Below are 7,597 nucleotides of genomic sequence, written 5' to 3' on the forward strand. Positions count from 1 at the left end.
GGATCTCTTCTGCAGTGGGGGCTTCTTCAGGGGATGATGGTGCAGTGATATCTTCCTGGTCTCCCCAAGGTGGCGAGTCATCTGCACCCCTCTCATGTCTGGGTGAAGGAGAAGCCTGTGGGCACTCTGCTTCCTCCTCCCCGGCCTCAGACTCTGTATATTTGAAATAGAAAGAAATTGAGATATTAGCACACTTCCAAATAAAGATGTAAATGTTCTATTTGAAAGTGTATTAATGAGGATGCCTTTGTAATTCAATTGTAAGCAAAAGCAATCCATACAATTTCCGCATTTTCAAACCTGTCTTTCTGATATCTTTATGGTCAATCTGAATGTCTTTTTGCGTTTGTCTTAAATCTGTTTAAATGCACACCTGACCTAATCTGTAGACTAGATACTAATGTGATGACTTTTCTTGAAATGCAACTTTCGCAAGGTAATTGTGAATGTGTTTATGTAATAATGTATAAAAAAGCGTAATTGCGTTAGTCATATCCTTAAATAAATTTTGCGTGTGAATGGGTTATTAGGTGGATGTAAAGAGATTAGTAAATGAGCTTACCGTCAGATGAGAGGCGCAGATTCCCGGAATCAACTCCTCCAATACTGACTATGTCCACCTCGGAGATGTTGGGATGCAGCATTTCCTCCCAGCGGGAATACTCAAAAATTATTTCCGGACCGCCTAGGCCCGGCTAGGTATTCCCTCTCCCTTGTGAGCTTTTTTCTCAGTTCAGCTCTGCAATCCCGGTAACGGTGCTGAATTGACTTCACATCCCTGTTATAGACCCCCACTGCATTTACGGCATCCCTGATCTCGTTCCACCACTTCCTCTTATCTGAAGGGGTGGCCCTTGGTGCCTGCAGCCTCCTAGCCCTCTCCATATAAGCCTCTATAAGGGCCTCCTTCTCATCCATGGTATATCTCTCCTCCCTCTGCCTGGGTTTCCCATGCGATGTGAGCCTCTGTTCCCTGGACTGCGAAGCTCCCTGTCTATGCTGGACACCCACCCCTTCCTGTCCCCTTCCTCTCCCCCTTCCTCTCCCCTTTCCTCTCTCCCTCCCTCTCTCCTGCCTAAACTCCTGCCTAACCTCCTCTACAAGCTCATCCCTGAACTCAGCCCTAGCCTCCTGCCTAATGAGCTCTAATAGCTGCAGGCTAATCTGCCCCCTATCCCCCCCTCCCAACATACTCAAACAAAATGTGAAGGTGCCCAAATGAAAGGGGGTCAAAATAATGAACAAAAAGTAAAAAGGGTTGAAAGTGTGAATGGGATATAAAAAAAAGAGGGTAAGGGGTATTAAACAGACAAACGTATATGTGGAAAAAGACGAAAATGAGGATATATAAACAATACGTTTTTAAAATAAAACAAAAACCTATGGGATGAAAGGGAATGGGGTATGAGCTTAAAGGGAATGGGGTATGGAATGAAAGGGAATGGGGTATGGGCTTAAAGAGAATGGGGTATGGGATGAAAGGGAATGGGGTATGGAGTGTAGGATGAGAGGGAATGGGGTATGGAGTGTATGTAGTGTTAGTGATAAGTGTATGTATGTATTGAATGTGTTTGCGTGTAAATGTGTTTATATAATGAATGTAGGAACAAAACACTCGCACACTCACCCAAACAAACTCTCGCTCACTAACTTACACTAACTCACTCTCTCACACTAACTCACTCTCACACTAACTCTCAAACTAACTAACTCTCACACTAACTCACACTAACTAACTCACACTAGCTAATTCTCACACTAACTTACTCTCACACTAACTCACACTAACTAACTCACACTAACTAATTCTCACACTAACTAATTCTCACACTAACTAACTCTCACTAAATCTCTCTACTCTCAAATCTCTCTACTCTCAAATCTCTCCAAAACCTCCAACGCCTAGACCTGCACCTAACTTGAAAAAGCAACACAGTCAAAGAAGCCATGCTTAGAGCGTGCTTATATACCCTATGTAAATGTTTAATTGATGTACCGGTTTGCAAAGTAAAGGAGGTTCAGGTGTGCTTTCTTACGGCTAGATTTAGAGTTCTGCAGCCAAAGGGGTGCGTTAGCTACGCGTGTTTTTTTTTCCCCTGCACCTTTTAAATACCGCTGGTATTTAGAGTTCACAGAAGGGCTGCGTTAGGCTCCAAAAAGGGAGCATAGAGCATAATTTACCGCCACTTCAACTCTCAATACCAGCGGTGCTTACGGACGCGGCCAGCTTCAAAAACGTGCTTGTGCACGATTCCCCTATAGGAAACAATGGGGCAGTTTGAGCTGAAAAAAAACCTAACACCTGCAAAAAAGCAGCGTTCAGCTCTTAACGCAGCCCCATTGTTTCCTATGGGGAAACACTTCCTAAGTCTGCACCTAACACCCTAACATGTACCCCGAGTCTAAACACCCCTAGCCTTACACTTATTAACCCCTAATCTGCCGCCCCCGCTATCGCTGACCCCTGCATTTTATTATTAACCCCTAATCTGCTGCTCCATACACCGCCGCAACCTACGTTATCCCTATGTACCCCTAATCTGCTGCCCCTAACACCGCCGACCCCTATATTATATTTATAGGGAATTTTCCTACCTTAATTCCGATTGGCTGATAGAATCCTATCAGCCAATCGAAATTCGAGGGACGCCATCTTGGATGACGTCCCTTAAAGGAACCGTCAATCATTGGGAAGTCATCGGCCAGGATGGATGTTCCGCGTCGGCGGGATGAAGATGGAGCCGGAAGAAAGAAGATTGAACATGCCGCTTGATAGAAGACTTCAGCCGGATGATGGACCTCTTCAGCCCCCGCTTGGATGAAGACTTCAGCCGGATGATGGACCTCTTCAGCCCCCGCTTGGATGAAGACTTCAGCCGGATGATGGACCTCTTCAGCCCCCGCTTGGATGAAGACATCGCCCGGATAGGAGGAAGACTTCGGACCCTCTTCTGAACGGATCGGTGATACCCGGCGTGGTGAAGATAAGGTAGGAAGATCTTCAGGGGCTTAGTGTTAGGTTTATTTAAGGGGGTTTGGGTTAGATTAGGGGTATGTGGGTGGTGGGTTGTAATGTTGAGGGGGGTATTGTATGGTTTTTTTACAGGCAAAAGAGCAGAATTCTTTGGGGCATGCCCCGTAAAAAGCCCTTTTAAGGGCTGGTAAGGTAAAAGAGCTTTTCAATTTTTATTTTAGAATAGGGTAGGGCATTTTTTTATTTTGGGGGGCTTTGTTATTTTAATATGGGGCTTAGAGTAGGTGTAATTAGCTTAAAATTGTTGTAATATTTTTATAATGTTTGTAAATTATTTTTTTATTTTTTGTAACTTAGTTCTTTTTTTATTTCTTGTACTTTAGTTAGTTTATTTAAATGTATTTATTTGTAGGTATTTGTATGTAATTAATGTATTGATAGTGTAGTGTTAGGTTTAATTGTAACTTAGGTTAGGATTTATTTTACAGGTAATTTTGTAATTATTTTAACTAGGTAGCTATTAAATAGTTATTAACTATTTAATAGCTATTGTACCTGGTTAAAATAAATACAAAGTTGCCTGTAAAATTAATATTAATCCTAAAATAGCTACAATATAATTATTATTTATATTGTAGTTATATTAGGGTTTATTTTACAGGTAAGTATTTAGCTTTAAATAGGAATAATTTATTTAATAAGATTTATTTTATTTCGTTAGATAAAAATTATATTTAACTTAGGGGGGTGTTAGGGTTAGGGTTAGACTTAGCTTTAGGGGTTAATACATTTATTAGAGTAGTGGTGAGGTCCGGTCGGCAGATTAGGGGTTAATAATTGTAGGTAAGGTAGCGGCGACATGGGGGGGGCAGATTAGGGGTTAATAAATATTATGTAGGGGTCAGCGGTGTTAGGGGCAGCAGATTAGGGGTACATAGGGATAATGTAGGTTGCGGCGGTGTGCGGTCGGCAGATTAGGGGTTTAAAAAATTTATTAGAGTGGCGGCAATGTGGGGGGGCCTCGGTTTAGGGGTACATAGGTAGTTTATGGGTTTTAGTGTATTTTAGAGCACAGTAGTTAAGAGCTTTATGAACCGGCGTTAGCCCAGACAGCTCTTAACTCCTGGCTTTTCTTTGCGGCTGGAGTTTTGTCGTTAGATTTCTAACGCTCACTTCAGCCAAGACTCTAAATACCGGCGTTAGAAAGATCCCATTGAAAAGATAGGCTACGCAATTGGCGTAGGGGGATCTGCGGTATGGAAAAGTCGCGGCTGGAAAGTGAGCGTTAGACCCTTTCCTGACTGACTCTAAATACCAGCGGGCGGCCAAAACCAGCGTTAGGACCCCCTAACGCTGGTTTTGACGGCTAACGCAGAACTCTAAATCTAGGCGTTAGTAATTAGTATGTGTGCAATGTGTATTAGTTGTTTGAATTTGCGCATGCTCATATTGAGTTTGTATCTGTGTAATGTGTATAATGCGATGATGTCATAGCGATCGTTTTACATAACATTCTCCAAAAGTAGTATCTGTAAATGTAAATTCTGATTTGTGATGGTCTCGTGTTTGTCAAGTGCTGCAAATGTTTATTTATACTAATGTTCCATAATCTGCAATGCAAATTTTTTGTTTGTGTATCAGTGTGCAAATCTTTTTTCATGTAGTTTTGTTCCGTTTTGCAAGATCTGAACGTATTTATTGATTCCTTGTTTAGTGTAAATGTTGTGCATTATTTTTTGCTTACGATTGTGAATGTTGAATGCGTATGTGCTATGTTGCGTGAACGAATGTTGTTTGTACATTTGAGCTGTGTTTTTGTTGTGCATTATTTTGTATACTTAATATGACAGAGCAGTATGACAGTATGTGCATTTCTCGTGAGATCGAGTGTTAGATAAAAAATCCGTGATTAGTTAATTTAGCATTAATCTCTATGGAAGAATCTTTAACGCACCTGTGATTATGCTTATTAAATAAACGCAATACTCGTGTTACCGCAACGTATTACGAGGTTGTTTTCAAACTTGTAATACCTACGTTATAAAAGATACGCAATGGAAATAACGTACACGATGCTAGTGAGCAGCCATAACGCAAAAACTCGTAATCTGGCTGAATATTTCTAAATATTCTATCCTTATTTTCCTTCTGAACCTTCTTTCTCTGTGGTTTTATGTCTCAAAGAATATGAATTCAGAACATCTTCCTTTTCGTACTTCTTCTAATCAACTTTTGTTATCATTTGTTCCTCATCATTCTCCTGTATCTTCTACCTGTCAGCAGTAAAGAATCAGTCCAGGATTTAACCCAACTGCTAGCGTGAAAAGTAAAACACACGCTAGCACACTGAGAGGAAACCAGGACGTGACCCACTCAGAAAGGAAAAAAAAGACAAAGTTATGTAGGATACAGAGTACTCACAGTAGTTGCAAGGTCTCTGGAAAGTCTCTTGAGGGTTAGAACAGAGAACTGAGGATACTCAGAAAAATGCAGATATTGTTCCTTTAAGTAGGTTTTGTAGGATTAGACAGCAGAGTGGTCAGACAAGCATTGGTCAATGTCCCTTTAAGCAAGTTTGTAGGATTAGGCAGCAGAGTGGTCAAACAAGCAATGATCAATGTCCCTTTAAGCAGGTTTGTATGATTTAGGCAGAAGAATGGTCAAACAAGCAATGAACAATGTCCCTTTAAGCAGGTTTGTAGGATTAGGCAGCAGAATGGTCAAACAAGCAATGTTCAATGTTCCTTTAAGCAGGTTTGTAGGATAAGGCAGCAGAATGGTCAAACAAGCATGGTCAATTTCCAGCAGACAAGTTTAGGGATCAGGCAAAAGAGAAGTCAGGCAAGCAAGGGGTCAATATCCAGCAGACAGGTTTAGGGATCAGGCAATAGAGTAGTCAAGCAAGCAAGGGGTAAATATCCAGCAGACAGGTTTAGGAGTCAGGCAATAGAGTAATCAGGCAAGCAAGGGGTCAATATCCAGCAGACAGGTTTACAAAATCGCAGTTACTCAGAAAGCCACAATCAGGAACGAAGACTGACAAACGGGCCCCGAGGAAGAACTCCCGCCGGCATTAAAAGCCAGAGACGAGAGGAGGCCTTGACGAAAAGGAGGAGTGCCCAGAAGACCGCGTCACATTACTAGGCAACGTGACATGGTCAGAGCACAGAGGAGATCCGGGAGCCGCGGCGACGCGGCGATGAACGGATCAAGACACTACCTCTATTGCTAGGTGGGTTAAATGGGTTATGAGTGTAGCTGGTATTGATTTATCTTTTTCTGCTCACTCAGTTAGAGGATCAGCCGCTTCTAAAGCATTTTTGAAAGCTGCTACCCTTCAACAAATTTTGGATGCAGCTGACTGGTCTTCAGATTCTATTTTTAAACAATTTTATTTTAAACCCATTGAACATGCCTCTCTCAAATTATTTTGTTAGTTTAAACTAGCAAAATAGGAGTCTCTAGTCTTGTAATAAAATTCGGATTATCCTAACTTGTGAAGGTATAATGTAGATTTTATTAAAGACACAGAGACGAGTTTTTTCCATCCTCTTCATTGATGTGTATATTTTCCCTCCCTTTATATGTTTTATCATAGTATTAATCTAATTTATTGTACATTTGTTTTAGTTACCAATCCATAACCAGGATATTGTTTCAACTGGTTTTGTTCCTTCTTATTTGAGTGGCAAGTCGTCACTTCAATCAAGTTCATTCCAGTTTCTGCAAAGTTCCAGTTGGTTGTCAAGTTCTTCACATCATTTGGATATTTCCTCATGGATGGTCCTTTTCTTCAGGATTCTCCTCTTCAGTATTTTTTGTTGCCTTTTTGGTTTGAGTTATTTTTTCATCATGGACTTTGTTTTTCCTTCAACAGATGCTAAGAAAGAGGATTTACTGTTTGATATTGGACAGTTTATAGGCTCTATTATCAAGCTGATTGGTCACTTTCGGCTAGATTCCGAGTTGTGCGTTAGGCTTAAAAAGCAGTGTTGGCCGGTCCCAATGCTGCTTTTTAACGCCCGCTGGTATTACGAGTCTTGCAGGGACAGGTGTACCGCTCACTTTTTTGACCAGACTTGGAAATACTGCAAATCCACTTACGTCAATTGCGTATCCTATATTTTCAATGGGACTTGCATAGCGCCGGTATTACGAGTCTGCCAAAAGTGAGCGGTACACCCTCTCCTGTCAAGACTGGTACCACATTTTAAAGTCAATAGTTAAGAGTTTTACACTACAACGCCGTAGCATAAAACTCTTAACTAAAGTGCTAAAAAGTACACTAACACCCATAAACTACCTATTAACCCCTAAAGCGAGGCCCCCCACATCGCAAACACTAAAATAAAATTTTTAACCCCTAATCTGCCAAACCGGACATTGCCACCACTATAATAAATATATTAACCCCTAAACCGCCGCACTCCCGCATCGCAAACATTAGTTAAATATTATTAACCCCTAATCTGTCGTCCCTAACATCGCCGACACCTACCTACATTTATTAACCCCTAATCTGCCGCCCCCAATGTCGCCGCCACTATATTAAAGTTATTAACCCCTAAACCTAAGTCTAACCCTAACCCTAACACCCCCAACTTAAATATAATTAAAATAAAT

The sequence above is a fragment of the Bombina bombina genome, chromosome 1 (genome assembly GCF_027579735.1).
Source record: "Bombina bombina isolate aBomBom1 chromosome 1, aBomBom1.pri, whole genome shotgun sequence".
Classification (NCBI taxonomy): domain Eukaryota; kingdom Metazoa; phylum Chordata; class Amphibia; order Anura; family Bombinatoridae; genus Bombina; species Bombina bombina.